Below are 23,278 nucleotides of genomic sequence, written 5' to 3'. Positions count from 1 at the left end.
GTATCAATGTCTCTCGCTCTCTCGGTTCATGATGTTGATCACTGGACTAACCGGTCCAGACTCGATTAGTTACAATATTCCGCCATATAGTTAGTATTTGATGATGCCAGTTAACGATTCCTCGTTTTCAAATAGAAGTTGTGTTCATGATAGCACCTACTGAGTTGTGCAATGTAAACTATATCTCTAGAGTCTCATGGAGGACAGTATTACTTTTTGCCATATGAAAATACTTTTTACACAGTTAAAGTTGTAGTGCACGTGTATCACGATCACAGCCCGTGCTTGAATAATGACAATTCAAGCAGCTCCATCGCCCTATTTGGACCATGAATGTAACCGTTTTGTCTAGTCCGGCTCTACGTCAAGGGCCACATTGCTACTCAGGCTGAAATGCGACCTAACCTTAGTCAGAAACTATCATCGAACACGAATAATTATCATGCACTTCTTGAGCTCTGCTTGGATTGTCAGCTTTAATATTGCTCTGGGTGCAGTTAAAAAAAACCCACAAATACCTTCGTGTGAACAAGACCCTATTAGGCTATCATGGATATTTTCTCTCGTTTTTTCGCTCATATTTCAGAATTATTACTAGACAGTTTATGTCATGCTCAAGAAACAAATTGCTCCTACATTTTGACAAAGGCTCGACGTATTGCCTTGATAAATCAGATAATATAGAGAGGGCACAGCTACTCATCTGATATGTTCCGGAAATGAAGCCAAACTTTCGTTAAAGTCTCACACAAATCTCAAGGCTCCTGCAGCTCTTTAATGCAGAATATACCGCACGCTCCTTAGGCGATTCCCAACTTGTTTGAATCAGCTAAGTGAAATTGACCAGAGACATGTGAATGAATATCGAGAAAGAAAGACAAGAAAATGTTGCCTCATTTTAACGCCGGGTCAAATGAACTGGCAAACACTCAAGTGTAATTTTAATATTTTTTCCGCGAATGTGGAAAGGGTTTTGTTTAACATTTTCAGGAATGATCATGCATGTGGTTGTTAGGGAAACGGTATCCTTCCTATTATTGTAATCACATATCTTATGAAAATGGAATTCCATGGGTCCTTACAAATATGCCTGACGTCTTTCATAAACAGAGTATGTCCCATTTCACTAACACCAAAAGAAACATACTTTGAACAAACTGACACTTTATGTGTTTTCAATGTAATTACCTACAACTTTTATCACCAAAAGTATCACCGTCAAAGAATAACTGTCGCTAGCCGAAATATACTTCCAATCTAGACTGACAGTATCTTAGACTGGTATCCCAGATTTGTGATCTCGTCCCAGCAATTACATCTATAAAAGGTAGGGCCAAATGTTACCAAATGTCCTTGTCCTCCTCTCTAGTATAGTCTACTCACAGTATTTTGTGTGTCTCTCATCATCATGCCCATCTAACTGTATCACTGTAGCACAGCTGTTCAAAGCGGCATTACACCTCATTCCATTGAATTACAACTCGCGATCGTTCATTCACCGCTACAAAGAGAAACGAAGCAAAACAGAAACAAAAGCTGAAATATACATGTGCAATATAATGGTCTGATGTATAGGAAATGTGAAAATGGGTGCACAAAATAGGAACGTGACGTCAAGTATTTCAAATGTTAGCATTGCTCTACGAAATAATATAATTTAATACCTGAAATCTCACTAACTTTTCTTGTCCAACCATATTATCATATGAATTTCTCATCTTCAGGGTCATCTAACGGACAGAAATCTAAAACTGCGCACATTCATTTTACTTCCTAACAAGCAATAAAATCTGAAAAGAGAACAATTTGGCTTGGGGTGACATTTCAACATAGTGTCTCCTGTGTATAATATGTGAAAACAGGGATACAGTATACCCTTGACCTCAAGACTTCAATTTGTATACTTCCTTTCAAAAGTTTAGACTCACTTGAACAGTCTAAACTTTTGATGGGAAGTATATTACACTAGTGAGTCTAAACTTTTTGAAAGGAATTATATATGGTTTTAGGAAACATCGCTCAGTACTAGAAATATCGTTTTGAATTTGTTTGGGCCCATGCTTTGTTGAACGGATCATGTGATCGTTCTAAATACACATACAGTGGTGTGGTCATATACACGGAAACATGTACATTTCCGAGTAACAAAAAACCTAACCAGCACCGGGTTCGTTATTCCTCAGTTCTATCCAACACAAAATGTTCTTTGTTTTTCGAAAAACAAATAATATACCCTGACTCTTTCTTAGCTTTAGTCTATCGTAAGGATAACGGAGAGGAATATTTATATTTAGGGATTTCTTCAAAGTTCAGCTGGTTCAGCACACTGTTGAGATCAAGTAGTCGTTGTGTAGCTCAGGTCATCCCAGGAATCTCCACAACAGCTGGTGATCTTTCACCTGGTTGACTTTTTCACTTCATGCTGGAAACGACCTATTTGAATATTGCATGTCTGCAATTCACTGACAAAGCTATGCCCATACGTTTTGGTGAAGACACAAGCCATTCCAGACGAACACCATGCACAGAATGTCATAAACCACAGCTCTGCACTGACTTTCATTCTTTTGATTTTTATGTCAGACAAACTCGTACTCTTTCACTTCCGTGTCTGTGCATAGAAATAAGAAACCGTATTTATCACAAAATATATCGCGCATGCTTGTCTCATCGCCATCTTCTAAAGTGAGCAGTTCGCTGAAAAACTCCCCCGACTCTGTCAGCTGTATCACCTTGTCTGTGCCCCTGTCTACAAACAGGATGTCTCCTGTGCTTGTAGTTGTGATACCACGAGGGTAGCTGAGTGCTCTGTCTCCGATACGGTTGTATCTCCATAAAACATCCCCCTCTGACGTCGGACATGCCACAGACTTGTTCCGACATTCAGACACGAGTACGTCGCCCTCGTTGTTGACACACATGTAGTCGGGGTAGGCAAACAGTGAGTCATCATTGCATGTAGTGATTGACCTCAACACGTGTCCAGCCATGTCCAGGATATCAACACATTCCCAAGTACCTGCTGCTAGAGATGAAGGATTCAGAACAGCCAGACTGTAGTATCCGGTATGTGTTGTAATGGTTGAGAGCAGCACCAGGTCAGGGGTCACTTCTACCGTTACAATCTGACGGGATAAAGGGACAGCAACCATCACCTGCTTCTCATTCAACTGTGTTATCCCGTTTGGAGAGTTATCCAGGGGAAGCTTACTATGGCATGAATGATTTTTTCTTGTGAAAAAAGATTTCACACACATGTTATTATTGTCGGTAACAACACGTTTGTACACCATCTACAACCAGGACTATCATTTCATATAGATAAGGCTTCTCACCATCCACCAACCTCCCATCTCTCGTGTCAACCAGCACAGGAGTTGACAGACATCTGTCCTGGTATGTGACGTCGATGTCCCCAAACTGCAGACTATCTAGGACCTTCAGGACTTTTACAGTATCTGCTGTAAAACCCATGTGATCTATTCTCCGGGTGGCTGCAGCCTCTGTACATCTGGAATCCTCCATCTTTACAGCTCCAGACTCCCAGACCTGATACGCGTCATACAGATAGATCTCACAGTCCGATACCAAGGTCTGGTCAATGAACTCACAATGTTGTCTGTACATCTGCATCTCGATCTCTTCCAGCTTCACATCAGCTCGGAGTTGGTCTGTGATATGTCATTCAGTTCATCCAAGAGTCGTGTTTCTTTCTGTTTAATCTTGTTAATGGCTGTCAGGGAGATCAACCTAATATTTTGAAGAGCTGACTTCGTGATTCTAGAATTACTTTGGAGCTTCTCGTTTCGTATGTCTACTTTCTTCGACCTCACTTTCAGTCTCTTCTCCATGCCAAGTCTCTTCTCCATCAGTGCTTCCTTCATCCCTGGCTTCATAGACTCAATGGTGACGACAGTCTTACAAGCTCTGTGGTAGATGATACAACATGTCTGACAGGCAGCCTTCCCACAGTCTTGACAGTGGAACTCAACACTGTTACTCTTGTGTTCCGTACACTTGATCATCCGTTTGACATTTGACCTAGATGACAGATCACACAGGTCATGGTTTAGTGAATTGGGTGTCACCTGGTGTATCTTCACACATTTGTCACAGAGGGCCACTTCACACTCAGGACACCACAAGACCCCTGGAGTTGTCTCCCCTAGTTGCTGACAGATCGTACAACAGGTGCTCGAGGTCTCTGTAAACACAAGTTAACGTACTTACTTTCATCACAACTTGAAAAGGCAACTAAAGAAATCAGGGTATTTCTAACACACACAGATGTCAATGTTAAGTCTACCACTGGTGTTAAATACATACACACACGCATATCATATTTCCACTTTACCTTGCACATCTTGCTCAGACCTATAGGCGTCAATTAGCCCCTGTATCACAATGCTGGCTTTGATCTGCCCCACCCACTTCTCCACCGGCCTGCTGGGGTGGGGGACCTTGGTGTCTCTATCTATCTAACTGTATATACATACACACTCACACACAGACACACACACAGACACACATATATATATATATATAGACAGAGAGAGAGAGAGAGAGTGATGTGTGTGTGTGTGTGTGTGTGTGTGATACGTAAACTGCATGTGAGCCTCTGTACCCGATCAGTCAGACTGGGTACACTGACACCTTTTTTACCTTACCATAGTTACCATATTATTTACCATGCGAGTCCGTAGTAATCGTCGGAGCACATTTGCGCAAATGGTGCCAATCTCAACTGCTCGTCGTCCAGGATAATCCTGCCACACACTATCAGGAACAGGTTTTCACCCACGTTCTTCTGCCATATATGAAGCTACACGGTCCTGGACTGACATGTTACTATGACAACGTCGAACCCCACCCTGTTGTTACTAACGCTGGTGTTGATGTCATGAACTGGCCTTCCATTTCCCCATACACAGTGTTTTCTCTGACTGTCTATATTGAACGGGATATTAACAGGGTAGTTCGGCTAAAACCTACATTCCTGCCTGATATATGCACTTCAGTTGTGGAAAACACAACCGACATATCTGCTCCGCCACGACTTGGATCTTGTACCATGTACATATACATGTATTTAATCTAATTACTCACCTTTGACCTCGACCCTTTTCATGGGCAAACAATAACCAAGAACGCACATGGTCTACACGCCCCCTAGCCACCAGAAGTAAGGTATCGCACCAAACACAGTAGGGGGAACGATTGAATGGACACCCTCACCGAAATTATACCTGAACACTGACTATTACACAAATCAATGAATAGGTCAATGTCAGATCTTATTTACGTCATCATAGTTACCATATTATTTACCATGCATGTACTTAATAATCTTGGGAGCATATTCGTGCCAATGGTCGATCTCAGCCGATTGTCATCCAGGATAATGTTACTGCTATACAGTATCGGGACCAGGTTAACAGGGACTCTCGACCTAAACCTACGTTCCTCTCAGATACATGCACTTCAGGCGTGGAGAACACAACCGACATACCTGCACCGCCACCACTATACTCATGGTGTCTATTCACTCGCCTTTAACCTCAACCCTTTTCAGAGACAAACACTAACACTACACATGATCGGCAAGCCCCGCAGCCAACAGTAGTAAGGTATCGCAAAAAAACACGGTACGTAGGAGGAACGACTGAACGGATACATTCAGTAAAAGTACACCTGGACACTATTAATCAAGTCCATGAATCAGTCAACGACAATACCTTTGTATAATTGGATTTACCTACTCAGCTCCAGTACTTCGTGTTACAACACCATCACGAGGATATCGTATAAAGTGATAACGAAAGTAGACAACTTACCCTCACAATTATCACTGATTTCAAGACGTATTCATATCTGTATATTTCTATCAGATAATGAACAACATTTGACAAAACACAATAAATGGTATCAGTTGTCAGTTTAACAAATTGTACTTTACAGAAAATCACAAGCAATGACTTAAGCCTACCTTTCGGCTGGCTGTGTGTTCGGGTGTGGTTTGTCACAGTCGGTTGAACTCGACCTTTTCCGGAAGTGTTCTCTCCGCTGGGCGCTTATCGGCCTTTGTTGACGTGAAGGAGAAAACACGTCTGTGTATAAGAAAAACCTAAACGAAGGGAAACACCCCGAGGGCTTTAGCCCGAAAACAGTATATAATAAAAAAGTATATTATATACTCATGCCAATAATGATTGTCACCCCCTTCAAGTTTTTTAATTGGAGAGGGGGTGTGGGGTGAGGTGTGTGTGGGGGGGTTGGGGTGGGAAGGGGGTTGACAACCACTATTGGCATGAGTATATGATTCAAATCTCTTGTTAAAACTGTAATATGGATTTGATCTGATCTTGGAATCTACAGAATTTACTGAAAACACTTTGTTGAAGGTGTATAAATAACAAATATTTCTGATTACACAATGCTTTTTTGGGGTTGAGTCCGATCCGAGATTCGAACCAACACCCTCAGAGTCAGGCACCAAATCGCCAGCACACAGATTACTAGTTGTCCAACTTCCATTTTTGTGGAAGTCGCGCTGGCTGATCGGGTTAGGCGGCTGACTTTGTGTGCTGGCGATTTGGTGCCTGATTCTGAGGGTGTGGGTTCGAATCCCGGATGGGACTCAACCCCCAAAAAGTACTAGAATTTGTACTTTACTAAGAAAGCATAATCCCAGTATAACATATGTAACAAATATTTCTATTGTCTAGGACATTGCAGTGAGGCAGTAAGGGTGTACAAACGGTTATCTGAAGACCAGAAAGCTGCAGTGTCTGACATCTGAATAGTCAAGACCAGCCGAGGCCCACCAGCAAACCACTGTAACCATGGTTGCAAAGACCGACCCACAGTCAGAATGTGCTGTTGGAGAGGCTTGTTCACAACCCGAAATCCCATGTACTGACTGGCACAAAACTTTCCATGTCACTCTAAGCTTTAAGCAGTTAATAATTAAATAAAGAATTTAATCTTTTGAATTTTGTAATTTTATCTTGTCACAGGTATTACCACTGGTAAAACCCGGTTAGGGGTCTTTATTCAAAACGTAACACCTCGTACCGGGTTTTACCACTGATAAAACCTCCAAATTGAGATTATTCCAAGCTTTTAAGCTACCTCTTCAATAAAATGGACAAAAATAAGGTTAGGTTTATAATGTTTGTAAAACAAGCACCCGGTGTTGGTATGCTTACAAGAAATTGAGATAATGTGTCAACATAACCAAGAGAGAACGTTGATGCATTAATGTGGCAAAAAAACACTAAATGTCAAGTAAAGCAACTTTCAGAAAATCTTTGAAACAACATAAACAATACTGGTTACAATTCTTTCCCTGTCCTACACCTACTCCCTGTGTTTCCCAACTAAGCGATTTAATCTTTTACACATACGTAAACTGAGTTTGAACACGTATCTAAACAGTTAGTGACCGTTCACATGTATTCATGTTCATCCAACTTCTAAATGCCTTCCAAGAACTGAAATGCATGTGTTGTGTAATTGTTACTTATAACACACCTTGACTTCTCCCACCCGTGAAGGTCCGGGTTAGAATTGATCCTCAGTAGCCCATGCTTGTCGGCTTGTCGACTAACGGGATGGGTTGGACAGGCTGGCTGACTTGGTTGACTCATGTCATCGTATCACAGTTACAAAGATCGATGTTCATAATGCTGATCACTGGCTGGTCCAGGCTCGATTATTTACAGATAGCCGCCATATAGCTGGAACGTAGCTGAGTGCGGCGTTAAACAACAAACCATAATCAGCCAACATTGACCTCTCTGAACACTAATTCAAATAGAAGAGAAAAAACACCTTGTTTATTCAAATTCTAATTTTAAAAATTAATGACAAAAAAAATGGTATTCAGAATGTTATACTGATATAGACACATTGAGAAGCATATGTTTATCAGGCCGAGGTCAGCTGTTGCTGGCGAGGTGCAGGCGGAGCAGCATTCGGCACATACACGATGTATCAATGTCTCTCGCTTTGTCGGTTCATGATGTTGATCACTGGACTAACCGGTCCAGACTCGATTAGTTACAATATTCCGCCGTATAGTTGAAATATCGCTGAGTTGAGCGTTAAACAAGAGACAAACAAACAGGACAGAAGTAATTACATCCCGTGACATTGTGACAATTAAGATCACCCGCATATCAGGCTAATAGATGAATGGTTTTCTCTGCCATTCCAAGATTCATGCAAAAAGTGCAATAATTTCTATGTACATAATGGGGATGATTTCTTTTCATAGTGGGGCGGTGGTGTAGTCTTGTGGTTAAAGCGTTGGCTCGTCACGCCGAAGACCCGGGTTCGAATCCCCACATGGATACAATGTGTGAAACCCATTTCTGGTGTCCCCCGCCTTGATGTTGCTGGAATATTGCTAAAAGCTGCGTAAAACCAAACTCACTCAGTCAGTCTTTTCATAGCCTTTTCTTACCGGATGTTTCATGTTGATAATATGTGTTGTGTCCGACATAAATCAGTCCACGATGAGCATATTCTGTGTCAAACATTACGTTTGTAAATTTTCCAGTATGTTTTAGTTATACTGCTTTGCATTTGTTTTTTGGAAAAGGTGATGATGATGTTTTTGATGATGCTAGCAAATAATTTGATACTTCAAATAGAAGTTGAGTTCATGATATCACCTCCCGAGGTGTGCAATCTAAACTAGATGCTGCAGCTTTCCTGTTTGCAACAGTAATGTTCCTACACAATGTCAAGCATAAAGTTGAAATGTAACATGCACGATGAATCTGAAACTCTTGCTATGTTTCACAGAAATCAGCATATAGTAATACCTTTTCCATATAAGCATACCTTTTACACAGTTAAAGTTATAATGCACGTGCATCACGATCACAGCCCGTGCTTGAATAATGACAATTCAAGCAGCTTCATCGCCCTATTTGGGGCCGTATTTTAACCGTTTTGTCTAGTCCGGCTCTACGTCAAGAAATAAGAAAACATGTTTTTATGAAGGGTGGTTTCAAAGGGGTATCTCTCAAATTTGTGATCTTGTTGATGAACATGGCATTTATTTGTCATTGGTTGATGGTAATGAAATGTATCAGGATACTCCATAGAATTTTAACTACCAATACATTTCTTAAATAATTACAATAAAAGATTCTGATTTATGTTCATTCTGTAATGAAGAAAAGGAATCTATTTGTGACTTGTTATGGGAATGTGAATTTGTGCAAACCTTTTGGTAATTTTTTTATCATGGTTAACAGAAGGTTGTGATCACATCCATAATCTCAAACTCACTCTGAAACTGACACATTTGGCTGTAAGAAAAATGTTTTACTGACTCTGTTTTTGACTTGCTCATATTATTTCGAAACTATTAAATGTACAAATGCAAGCTTAATTCTGCTTCACCAAATATTGCTCAGTTCAGAAGTAAGTTGAGATTGAGATAAAGTATTGTATACAAAATGTATTTTCTGTTACAAAAGCTGTAACACCGAATTTTATTCTAAATGGCTCTTGTATCATGACTTATTCAAAGACGACTGAATTAATTATATTCTTAATTAATTTGTTTGATAATTAGAAATAATCTTGTGTTTGTGTGAATGGTGAGTGGATGGTTTGTCTTGTTTCGTAAAAACTTACACCTGTATCCCATTAGATTGCTGCATAACTTCTGACTGAGCGGTTCCCTGACTGATGAGTCTTGAGTGTAACAGGGTTTCAGAAATACAATTTGAATTACGAAAAGAAAAAAAAAAAAGAGACTTCCCACGTGCACTTGCATTTACCTTCACATTTTGTCCACAGCAGCACCGAATTACCGTATTTACACTAACATAATGTAATGCAAGAAATGCTCTAGATGAAGTTCCTTTTCATTTTAATTGAAAAAGAGCCCGAAAAAGAACGTGAGGAAATCTAGACTTGCGTCATTTAGGGCTTTGGCATTGCAGATGACGCTAAGCAATCGGGGAAATAATGGTTTTGAGACAGCCTACTGCAGCTGGATCGGTGTCCATTCAACTTCTATGTTAAGATTACATTGTCCTCCGTCAAAGTATATCTATAACCACTGTCAACACTCTCTACAACCACTGTCAACACTCTCTATAACCACTGTCAACACTCTCTATAACCATTGTCAACACTCTCTATAACCACTGTCAACACTCTCTATAACCACTGTCAACACTCTCTATAACCACTGTCAACACTGATATGTTTCACCCAGTCATCATACTCCATTTATATGCTAGAAACGACCTATAACTGCATATGGTATGTTTATCTGGACATTATAAATGTAAGCTTGCATTTTCATTAAAAAATAAATTTATTTAAGTTGTAGTTGTATTATTTCAATTTTATTATAAAAATAAACTTCATATTTATCAACATGATATGGGTAATGTCTGTGAATGTCTACATCTCTACAATCCAAGATGGCGGTCAAATGTGAATAACGAACAACGGATATAGCGAATTAAATTTCTTGGTCCCTTGGAGTTCGTTATATCCGTGTTCTACTGTATATCCTCAGATCCTCAAGATCACGTGTATCGATACTGAATACTCTGAAAGGAAGAAAATGTAAAATTGACCAATCTTTGGGGTTTCCTTTGCCCAGGACGTTTATACTTCAGGTAGCAGGAAGGATGACCTTGTCCTAGTACATCCATATCTTAGTCTATATGTCTCTTGGGTTTCATGCATACTTTAAACGGAGAGGTATATTTCCTTTGGGGATTTCTTTACATTTAAGCTGTGCCCAGGACGTTTATACGTCAGGTAGTGCCAGGTTCAGCACACTGTTGAGATTAGTAATTGTTGTGTAGCTCAGGTCATCCTAGGACTCTCCCAATAGCTATATCCACTGAAGTCTTTCACCTGGTGATCATGTGGACTATTTCACTTCATTCTGGAAATGACCTATTTGAATACTGCATGTGTGCAATTTACTGACAAAACAATGCTCATACAGTTGGTGAACACACAAACATTTCCAGACTAACCACAGGCACAGTATATAACAGACGTCAGTAACGAACGCTTAAACCACAGATCTGCACGTACTTTCATTCTTTTGTTTTCTATATCAAACATGTACTCTTTCACTTCCGTGTCCTTGCATAGAAATAGGAAACCGCATTTATCACAGTATACATCGCACATGCTTGTCTCATCATCATGTTCTATGGTGAGCAGCTCCCTGACATAATCCCCTGACTCTGTCAGTTGTATCACCGTGTGAGTGTGCCTGTCTACAAGCAGGATGTCTCCTCTGCTGGTAGTTGTGATACCACAAGGGAAGGTGATTTCTCCGTCTTCGGCAGGGGCGTATCTCCACACAACATCCCCCCTCCGACGTCAGACATGTCACAGACGTGATCCTCCAGTCAGACACGAGTAGGTTGCCCTTGTTGTTGACACACATGTACCAGGGGTATGTAAACAGTGAGTCATCATTGTAAGTAGTGATTGATCTCAACACGTGTCCAGCCATGTCAAGGATATCCATGCGTTCCCAAGTACCTGCTGCGAGACAGGAAGGATTCAGAACAGCCAGACAGCGGTATGCACTACGTGTTGTGATGGTTGAGAGCAACAACAGGTCACGGGTCACTTCTATTGTTAGAATCTGAAAGGAGTCTGGGACAGCAACCATCACCTGCTTCTCATTCAACAGTGTTATCCCATATGGAGTGTTATCCAGGGAAAGTTTACTATGGCATGAATGATTCTTTCTTGTGAAGAAAGATTTCACACACTTGTTATTATAGTCCGTAACAACACATGTCTGTACACCATCTACAACCAGAACTGTCACGTCTTGTAGGAAAGGCTCCTCCTCATCACCGGACACCCTCCCATCTATCGTGTCAACCAGCACTGGAGATGGCAGACATGTACCCTGATCCTGGTATGTGACGTCAATCTTCCCCAACTGCAGGTTATCTAAGATCTTCAGGACGTTGTCAGTGTCTGGTGTAAAGATGACGTCATCTATCCTTCTGTCTGCTGCCTCTGTACATCTGACATCCTCCATCTCTACAGCTCCAGACTCCAAGGCATGATACGCGTCATACAGGTCCATCTCACAGTCCGATACCAAGGCCTGGTCAATGAACTCACAATGTTGTCTGTACATCTGCATCTCGATCTCTTCCAGCTTCACATCAGCTTGGAGTTGGTCGGCGTAGGTCTGTGATATGTTTTTTCAGTTCATCCAAGAGTTGCGTTTCTGTCTGTTTGATCTTGTTAATAGCTGTCTGGCATATCAACCTGATAGTTTGAACAGCTGACTCTGTGATTCTGGAACTACTTTGGAGTTTCTCATGTTTTATGTCTACTTTCTTCGATCTCACTTCCAGTCTTTTCTCCATGCCAAGTCTCTTCTCCATCAGTGCTGCCTTCATCCCTGGCTTCATAGACTCAATGGTGACGACAGTTTTACAAGCTCTGTGGTAGATGATACAACATGTCTGACAAGCAGCCTTCCCACAGTCTTGACAGTGGAACTCAACACGGTTACTCTTGTGTTCCGTGCACTTGATCATCCGTTTGACATTTGACCTAGACGACAGATCACATAGGTCATGGTTTAGTGAGCTGGGTGTCACCCGGTGTATCTTCACACATTTGTCACAGAGGGCCACTTCACACTCAGGACACCACAAGACCCCTGGAGTTGTCTCCCCTAGTTGCTGACAGATCGTACAACAGGTGCTCGAGGTCTCTGTAAACACAAGTTAACGTACTTATTTTCATCACAACTTGGAAAGGCTACTAAAGAAATCAGGGTATTTATAACACACACAGATGTCAATGTTAAGTCCACCACTCTGTGTTAAATACATACACACACGCATATCATATTTTCACTTTACCTTGCACATCTTGCTCAGACCTATAGGCGTCAATCAGCCCCTGTATCACAATGCTGGCTTTGATCTGCCCCACCCACTCCTCCACCGGCCTCCTGGGGTGGGGGACCTTGGTGTCTTGTCGACAGCAGGGACAGGGGATGGTCTTGGACTGTACAGCATCTGGTCTGGTTTGGATGTATGAGGTGACACATTTCCTGCAGAATGTGTGATCACACCTCAGTGTACACGAGTCTGTGTACATCTCGAAGCAGATGGAGCACGTCAGGAAATTATCCTTTACTTTCACCTTTAGCCCGGTGGTCGCCATCTGTATCATGCAGTTTGTATCTTTTTAGTTTAATACAATCTATCCATCTTTCTACCTACCTACCTACCTACTTTCCTGCCTATCTACCTATCTCTCTATCTATGTGTATATACATACACACATATATGTGTGCGTCCATGATAATGTTACTGTCACACAGCATCGGGACCAGGGAGGACGTCCTTCTGCCATGAATGCAGCTATATGGTCCTGACATGTTACTATGGCAACGTCGGGCCCCACCCTGTTGTTACTAACGCTGGTGATGATGTCATGGACTGGCCTCCCCGTTCCCTCTTAAGGTATACACAGTGTTTTCTCTGACTGTCTATATTGAACAGTATATTAACAGGGAAGTTCGGCCAAAACCTACATTCTTGCCAGAAACATGCACTTCAGGTTTGGAAAACACAACCGACATATCTGCACCGCCACGACTCGGAGCATGTACACGTTATCTAATCACTCGCGGATACCCTCGAACCTTCTAAAGGGCAAACACTCACAATGCACATGATGGACACGCCCCCTAGCCACCAGTAGTAAGGTATCGCACAAAACACGGTAGGAGGAACGATTGAACGGATACCTTCACCGAAATTACACCTGAACACTGACTCCATGAACCAATCAATGTCAATACCTTTATTTATTTGGAATTATACAGTTAGCTTCAGTGCTACGGGTTACATCACCGCGTGACCATCGTTAAATGTGATAAAGAAAGTAGACAACTTCATCGTTAAATCCACATGTTTTACGGATTTCAAGACGTACTAACGCTGGTATATTTCTGCTAGATAATGAATAACATTTAACAAAACACAATAACTGGTATCCGTTATCAGTTCGACAATACGTACTCTACAGAAAATCACAATAAATGACTTAAGTCTACCTTTCCGCTGGCTGTGTGGTCCGGTCTGGTTTGTCACAATCGGTTGAACTCGCCCTTTTCCGTAACTGCTCTGTCGGGTGGGCGCTTATCGGCCTTTGTTGACTGTCCGTAAAACAAGCACTCTAAGCACTCCCTACTATGTGATGACATCTTTTACCCATACTGAATTTGAACTTATATCTCCACAGTGAGTGAGCGTCGTCGCCCATCAGGTAAACTCTTTGTTAATTGGTAGGGTGGCACTTCATGTGATTGGACAAAATTTCCAAAGAAAGGCATTCATTTCAGTGTTATAAAAACCTAAAATTGAAAACTTAAAATGTTATGGGGAGTATAAAAATAGAATGATATATTGCAAGCAATTGTTTTAAAAAAAGAAATGCACGTGCTTTGGAATCACTCATCAATCAAATTGACTTCTCTGAACACTTGGGGCGTTGGGGTAGCCCAGTGATTAAAGCGTTCTCTCGTCACGCCGAAGACCCGGGTTCGCTTTCCCACATGGGTACAATGTGTGAAGCCGATTTCCTGCATCTCCAGCCGGGATATTGTTGGAATATTGCTAAAAAGCGGCGAAAATCTAAATTCACCCATTCAGTTTAATAGAAACTATACCATCACTCGTCAACACAAATTCAAAACAAACCAATTGTAAAACATACAGTGATGAAAAGGTTATTCAGAATATTATATTAACAGAGGCACATTCAGATAAAGAATTTTTTTGTTGGGTGAGATCAGCTGCACGATGTATCAGTGTCTGTCTCTCGCTCTCTCGGTTCACTTGTTCCACATGTATATGTTTGACTGTTGTTTGGACTATTTTATGTGCTTACTTCCTCCATGGGGTACATTTACACCACTAGGACCTCGGAATAATCTCGGTTGTGTTGTCTCCCTTTCATTCCTGCAAAACACTTCCGAAGACTGTAAAAATGAAGTTAGGACTGAACAAAAACACACACACCAAAACTGAATTGTCACAAACAAGTGGAGCCCAGATTTGAACTGCATGCATTTCCTATACAGTTACCTATAAAGCGACATGTGCTTACTTTCTTTTTTAAGATAAAAAGCCTAAGCTTGAGGTAGAGCGATGATTTTAAATCATTCAATGGCCATCAAATAGCTAGTTCCCTTCCACTTATTTGCCCAAATGAATTGTACGAGGCCGGTGAGACGTGTCATCTCTGTATATTTATCCCTAAAGATTTAGAATGACACTTTCCACACGACTCTATAACAAGAGGATGTCTTCAACCTTCCAACACTCTAGTTATTTATGTGCAGGTCTGATGTCATAACGAAAGTAGAAGCTATTATTTCCTGCTGCAGTCATGGGTTGTTTTCTGTGTATGGAAAATGGAACGTAATGAACGCGCCAGGACTACAGGTACCGTAGTTAGCCATAAGTGAGTCATCATTTGTGAAATTTCCATATACTTACACGTTAATTAACTGTTGCAAGAATAATTTTTTAAATTTAGTAGAAGTCATGTTATTTTGATATTTTGCAAACATCTTGGAAATCATCTTCAGCTACGTGTACATAATTTTCTTTCATCTTTCCGTTGATGTTTTCGAATGGCACCTGATTAAGCACTATACATAAGTACAACGTTTAATCTATCCCATAGACAGCCATGTTAAACCTGATTGGTATGTCTAATATATGTTGTTTTAATAGTTACAGTTTTCTTAATAATCATCGGAAAATTGAATGGAAATAATGTGCATGTAGCTGAGATGATTTTCCAGCAGGTAGATAAGTATTGAAAGCAATTCGACCGAAACTAAATTTATGAAAATTATTCTTGCAAGAGTCAATTAACATGCAAGTCTATGGGAATTTCACTAATGATGATTCACTTATGGCCAACAACTGTATGTTTCACACAGGTAGAAATTTTGTTTGTACATCCACTAATGGTTTTCAGTGACGCAGTCTCTTTGTTTCACGAAAGAGAGATCAGACATCTTTCAAATGATTAGTTTACCTTCAGTCTTCCTATTTTCAACACACAGACGTTGCCAGTTAGCTAGGGCACCGGACGTCCTCTGTGTAGTACTTAAAACCCCATGAAGATCCGGGTAAGAAGTGATCTTCAGGAACCCATGCTTGTCCTAAGAGACGACTAACGGGATCGAGTTGACACATGTCATCGTATCCCAATTGCACAGATCGAATATCATGATGTTGATCTCTGGATTGACTGGTCGAGACTCGATTATTTACAATATTCCGTCATAGAGCTGGAATATCCCCGAGTTGAGCGTTAAACAACAAACAAACAAGCAAACAGGACAACAGTAGTTACATCCCCGTGACATTGGTGACAATTAAGATCACTCGCATATGAGGCTATAAGATGAATGGGTTTCTCTGCCATGCCAAGTTTCATGCAAAGACTGCAATAATTTCTAGTTATAAAATGGGGATCTCTTTCATGGCCCTTTCTTACTGGATGTTTTATGTTGAATACTAGTATATGTGTGTCAGTCCACGATGTGCATATTGAATGTCATAAATTAGTTTTGTAAATTACCCAGTATGTTTTAGTTGTACTGTTTTGCAATTGTTTGGGGGTAACACAAAGAATTACCGAAAAAGTTAGAAATATGCCCCTAACCCTAGTGAACAGTATTTGATGATGCCAGTTAACGATTCCTCGTTTTCAAATAGAAGTTGTGTTCATGATAGCACCTCCCGAGATGTGCAATGTAAACTATATCTTAAGAGTCTCATGGAGGGCAGTATCAAATACTTATCAAGAATATTCATACTTGCCCCAATCATCCCCAGTATATAAAACATGACCTGGTGTTTACGTTAGTGGTCATCAGATACAATTGTCACAAACAATGAATGATCACAAGATCCCAGATTCACTTGGTTTCTAATCATTATAGGTAGGCCCTGGGAGTCTCCCTTATAGGCTTATTTCAAAGAGTAGACAAACTGGGAGTAATCGGCTATACAGGTACAGTACATTATTAAGTGTAGGTGTGTTCCATTACATATTTATGGTCACGAGTAGACAAACTGGGAGTAATCGGGTACAGTACATTATTAAGTGTAGGTGTGCTCCATTATATGTTTATAGTCATGAGTAGACAAACTGGGAGTAATCGGCTATACAGGTACAGTACATTATTAAGTGTAGGCGTGCTCCATTACCTATTTATGGTCATGAGTAGTCAAACTGGGAGTAGTCAGCTATACAGGTACAGTACATTATTAAGTGTAGGTGTGCTCCATTACATATTTATGTTCATGAGTAGTCAAACTGGGAGTAATCGGCTATACAGGGACAGTACATTAAGTAGGTGGTGTGCTCCATTACATATTTATGGTCATGAGTAGTCAAACTGGGAGTAATCAGCTATACAGGTACAGTACATTATTAAGTGTAGGTGTGCTCCATTATATATTTATGGTCATGAGTAGACAAACTGGGGAGTAATCAGCTATACAGGTACAGTACATTATTAAGTGTAGGCGTGCTCCATTACATATTTATGGTCATGAGTAGTCAAACTGGGAGTAATCAGCTATACAGGTACAGTACATTATTAAGTGTAGGTGTGCTCCATTACATATTTATGGTCATGAGTAGACAAACTGGGGTAATAATCAGCTACATCACAGGTACAGTACATTATTAAAGTGTAGGTGTGCTCCATTACATATTTATGTTCATGAGTAGACAAACTGGGAGTAATCAGCTATACAGGTACAGTACATTATTAAGTGTTGGCGTGCTCCATTACATATTTATGGTCACGAGTAGACAAACTGGGAGTAATAGGGTACAGTACATAATTAAGTGTAGGTGTGCTCCATTATATGTTTATGTTCATGAGTAGACAAACTGGGAGTAATCGGCTATACAGGTACAGTACATTATTAAGTGTAGGTGTGCTCCATTACATATTTATGGTCATGAGTAGTCAAACTGGGAGTAATCAGCTATACAGGTACAGTACATTATTAAGTGTAGGTGTGCTCCATTACATATTTATGGTCACGAGTAGACAAACTGGGAGTAATCGGCTATACAGGTACAGTACATTATTAAGTGTAGGTGTGCTCCATTACATATTTATGTTCATGAGTAGACAAACTGGGAGTAATCGGCTATACAGGTACAGTACATTATTAAGTGTAGGTGTGCTCCATTACATATTTATGGTCGTGAGTAGTCAAACTGGGAGTAGTCAGCTGTACAGGTACAGTACATTATTAAGTGTAGGTGTGCTCCATTACATATTTATGGTCACGAGTAGACAATCTGGGAGTACTCGGCTATACAGGTACAGTACATTATTAAGTGTAGGTGTGCTCCATTACATATTTATGTTCATGAGTAGACAAACTGGGAGTAATCAGCTATACAGGTACAGTACATTATTAAGTGTAGGTGTGCTCCATTACATATTTATGGTCACGAGTAGACAAACTGGGAGTAATCAATCAGGTACAGTACATTATTAAGTGTAGGTGTGCTCCATTATATGTTTATAGTCATGAGTAGACAAACTGGGAGTAATCGGCTATACAGGTACAGTACATTATTAAGTGTAGGCGTGCTCCATTACCTATTTATGGTCATGAGTAGTCAAACTGGGAGTAGTCAGCTATACAGGTACAGTACATTATTAAGTGTAGGTGTGCTCCATTACATATTTATGGTCACGAGTAGACAATCTGGGAGTAATCGGGTACAGTACATCAGCTATACAGGTACAGTACATTATTAAGTGTAGGTGTGCTCCATTACATATTTATGTTCATGAGTAGACAAACTGGGAGTAATCAGCTATACAGGTACAGTACATTATTAAGTGTAGGTGTGCTCCATTACATATTTATGTTCATGAGTAGACAAACTGGGAGTAATCGGCTATACAGGTACAGTACATTATTAAGTGTAGGTGTGCTCCATTACATATTTATGGTCACGAGTAGACAAACTGGGAGTAATCGGGTACAGTACATTATTAAGTGTAGGTGTGCTCCATTATATGTTTATAGTCATGAGTTGACAAACTGGGAGTAATCGGCTATACAGGTACAGTACATTATTAAGTGTAGGCGTGCTCCATTACATATTTATGGTCATGAGTAGTCAAACTGGGAGTAGTCAGCTATACAGGTACAGTACATTATTAAGTGTAGGTGTGCTCCATTACATATTTATGGTCACGAGTAGACAATCTGGGAGTAATCGGGTACAGTACATCAGCTATACAGGTACAGTACATTATTAAGTGTAGGTGTGCTCCATTACATATTTATGTTCATGAGTAGACAAACTGGGAGTAATCAGCTATACAGGTACAGTACATTATTAAGTGTAGGTGTGCTCCATTACATATTTATGGCCATGAGTAGTCAAACTGGGAGTAATCAGCTATACAGGTACAGTACATTATTAAGTGTAAGTGTGCTCCATTATATGTATATGGTCATGAGTAGTCAAACTGGGAGTAGTCATACTGAGAAGATGACCTTCAGTGAACAGTTTTTGATGATGCTAGTAAATGACTCAACGTTTTCAAAAAGAAGTTGAGTTCATGATACCACCTCCTGCGATGTGCAATATAAACCATGTGTTGCAGCTTTCCTGTTTGCAACTGCTAGGTTCCTACATAATGTCAAACATAAAGTTGCAATGGAACATACACGATGAAGCTGAAACTCTTGCTATGTTTCACAGAAATCCGTATATTATTACTTTTTTTTCCATATGAAAATACTTTTTACTCAGTTAAAGTTAAAATGCACGTGCAACACGATCACAGTCCGTGTTTGAACAATTAAATTCCAGCAAATTTCCATCGTGTTCTTCGGGTCATAAATGTAACCGTTTTATCTAGTCCGACTCGACAAAACGAATAATTATCACTACTTGACCTCAGTTTGGATTGTCAGCTGGATATTGCTCTGGGTGTCGTTAGATAAAAAGCACAAATACCTTCATTTTAACAATGCCCATTTAGACTATCAAGGACCTTTTTTCTATTTTATTTTTGTGCAGTTTCAGAATTAATACACGACAGTTTATGTCAAGCTCAAGAAAACCGTTAACGTTCCCACATTTTGACAAAGGTTCGCCGTCTTGCTTTGAAAAAGTAAATAATCTGTTATGCTCATCTGTTATGCTACTTAATGAAGCCAAACCTTTGTTAAAGAACCACACAAATCTAAAGGCTCGTGCAGCATTTACATGCCGTGTATACCCGATTCTATGTAGGCGATTCCTACATTGTTTAAAACAGCGAAGTGACATTGGCAAAAGATAATTGAACGAATATTGAAAAAGAAAATGTTGCCTCGGTTTAACGCAGGGTCAAATGAACTGGCAAACACTCAAGTGTAATTTTAAATTATCATCTCCCAAATGTTTTGGGGATTGTGACTATCTGAATGCGTGTTTTCGAATGAAAATAACAGCCTTCATGTCATGAATCCTTTAACAGTGCTCAGTTAATCCACATAGCACATGATTGTGTTAAAGTGGTCAACAAACAGTATATTCCTGGAAACAGCTGCTCATTCAGAACGTCACGGACAATAGTCAATGAAACGTAAGTATAAAATGTGCATGTATGTGGTTGTGAGGGAAACTGTATCCTTCCCGTTATTCAAATCCCTTTTTATTCCAGTACCGAAGAGGCCACAGACCTATAGTACAAAATCAGATGGCAATGATGGTATGCAATCATAATGTTTGTAGTCGGGGTTTTTTGCATACAAAAGCATGTTATAGTTTATAAAATATATATATCCAATCACGCTGAATCCCATGCCACGCATTTGCCAGTGCTTCATGCAAGTCATGAGCAGATAAGTTAGTTTTGCTTTTCATAGAATGCCTCCGCGAGTACAAATTACCACATTTCGTAAAGATCACGCTGTCCTCCTATGGTCAAAGTATAAATATCTCTATAATCACTGTCACCAGTGGTGTGTTTCACCAAGTCCTTTGCTGGACAATGTAAGCTTTATCCTCCGGCTTGGGTGAAGATCACATGTATCGATACTGAATATTCTATGAGGAAGAAACTCCGAAAACTGACCAAACGTTTCACACCTGCCGTGGCCATTGTCCATCCATCCATTAGTCTGTCCATACGCATGTCTCCTGGGTTTTTATGCATACTTTGAACGAAGATATATATTTCCGCTTACCAGTGAAGATCCGGGTGAGATTTGATCTGCAACAACCAATACCTGTCGTAAAAGGCGACTTACGGGACTGTGTAGTCAGGCTCGCTGACTTGGTGACACATGTCATCGTATCCAGCATTTGTAGATGAATGCTCATGTTATTGATCACTGGATTGTCTGGTCCAGCCTCGATTATTTACAGGCCGCCATCATATTGCTGGAATATTGCTGAGTGCGGCGTGAAACAGCAGTCATTCAATCAATCAACTATATTTCTTCTTGGGGTTTCTTTACACTTCAGCTATGCCCAGGACGTATATACTAGTACTTCAGCAGGCCGGCTGACCTAGTCCTTGTCCATCCGTACATTAGTCTATGTATGTCTACTGGGTTCCATGCATGCCTTGAATAGAATGGTATATTTCCTCTTATGGTGTCGTTACACATCAGCTGTACCCAGGACGGTTATACCTCAAGTAGCACCAGGTTCAGCAGATTGTTGAGATCAAGTAGTCGTTCTGTAGCTCAGGTCATCCCAGGACTCTCCACAAGAGCTATATCTACTGGTACTTTTGTAAACGGGCTAGTCCCATTGATGACAAGGGCCAGCCGTAGGGCAGAATTCTTTATTTAATCCAGCCAGATGTAGTGGTACACGCTCGCGATCAATTCTGCAATATGTTATAGCACATGTACGTGTGTCACAGATTATAACATTTAAATACAACGTAATCTTTAAATATTCCATAAACATTAAATAAATACATTTAAGGAACACTACAAAAACATTAAATAAATATACATGTGGCCAGTGACAGCTATTATAATTATTGAAAATAGCATTATGGATAAAACTACCAAATTACACATAAACACCAGCTATGGGCTGAATCAAATGGCTGGTGCTTCATCAGAACGCCTTCACTAGTATATCTAAACACAATATTAAAATTATAAATGTTATGCAAAACACTAGTATAAAATACATCACAAGTGCAAAGCAAATTGTTTTCCACAAATACATCACCAAGATATTGGAAAGTATTTTATCTCAACATTCCATATACTTTCAACAATTCTTTGAAATACCATAAACCAATTGAAATATTTTTGTACTGTTTATCCTTAATAAAATACATTATAATACATAAAACTAACCTTCAGGTTCTTCAAGACCAAAACATGTGTCCCTGATGAAGTTGCCAGCCAGAATGAACAATACTGAGCATCTTACCTTGCATACAAAACATGAGCAGCAACTTACAGCTAATGAGAGGTTTCAAGGCTTCTTCATAAAGTTTGGGCCAATCAGCAGAGTTGGTATAAAAAATGAACTGTGAACTATCCTTACATAGGTGGCAAGGCTCCAAATGAGTAGTCCTGAAGGTCCCTACATCATTATGAAATTAATATTTTAAAGCTTATAATTAAAGCCAAACACCAAGACAATGCAAAAATAAATACAGTATTTTGCACCTGTTACATGTTTCACCTGGTGATCATGTGGACTGTTTCACTTCTTGCTGGAAATGACCTCTTTGAATACTGCATGTCTGCAATTCACTGACAAAGCTATGCCCATACGTGTTGGTGAAAACACAAGCCATTCCAGACTAACACCATGCACAGAATGTCATAAACCACAGCTCTGCACTTTTGATTTTTATGTCAGACAAACACGTACTCTTTCACTTCCGTGTCTGTGCATAGAAATAAGAAACCGTATTTATAACAGAATATATCACACATGCCGGTCTCACCGCCAGCTTCTAACGTGAGCAGTTCACTGACAAACTCTCCCGACCCTGTCAGCTGTATCACCTTGTCAGTGTCCCTGTCTACAACCAGGATGTCTCCTGTGCTGGTAGTTCTGATACCATGAGGGTAGCCGAGTGCCTTGTCTCCGGTACGGTTATATCTCCATAAAACATCCCCCTCTGACGTCAGACATGTCACAGACATCTTCATCCAGTCAGACACGAGTATGTTGCCCTTGTTGT

The 23,278-nt window shown here is 40.2% G+C and overlaps 3 protein-coding genes and 1 long non-coding RNA gene across 7 annotated transcripts in view; 1 reads left to right on the top strand and 3 right to left on the bottom strand.

Annotated features, from left to right (window-relative positions):
• The window catches only part of LOC124279579, a 132,558-nt gene that overhangs the window by 52,267 nt on the left and 57,013 nt on the right, over positions 1-23,278 (bottom strand). The window lies entirely within an intron of this gene.
• Positions 1-23,278, bottom strand: part of LOC124279547 — a 128,391-nt gene that overhangs the window by 82,524 nt on the left and 22,589 nt on the right. The gene's annotated exons all lie outside the window — the stretch shown is intronic.
• The window catches only part of LOC124279546 (protein wech-like), a 44,490-nt gene that overhangs the window by 5,665 nt on the left and 15,547 nt on the right, over positions 1-23,278 (bottom strand). The window contains exon 1 of one of the 4 annotated variants that reach the window (XM_046715366.1): positions 14,105-14,153. The exons of 2 other annotated variants lie outside the window; for them this stretch is intronic. The gene's annotated coding sequence lies outside the window, so the exon portion shown is untranslated. Of the gene's footprint in view, positions 1-5,986; positions 6,086-14,104; positions 14,154-23,278 lie in introns of those variants that run through there. One more of the 4 variants, XM_046715367.1, reaches the window with a different exon arrangement.
• On the top strand, positions 2,439-23,014 carry LOC124279556. The gene is made up of 3 exons (XR_006899411.1): positions 2,439-2,578; positions 21,783-21,787; positions 22,951-23,014. It is a non-coding gene; the product is annotated as an uncharacterized LOC124279556 (long non-coding RNA).

Source organism: Haliotis rubra, unplaced genomic scaffold (genome assembly GCF_003918875.1).
Source record: "Haliotis rubra isolate DU_JTF1 unplaced genomic scaffold, ASM391887v1 Scf252, whole genome shotgun sequence".
NCBI classification, from domain to species: Eukaryota; Metazoa; Mollusca; class Gastropoda; order Lepetellida; family Haliotidae; genus Haliotis; species Haliotis rubra.
This window is presented reverse-complemented; position numbering and strand designations above follow the sequence as displayed.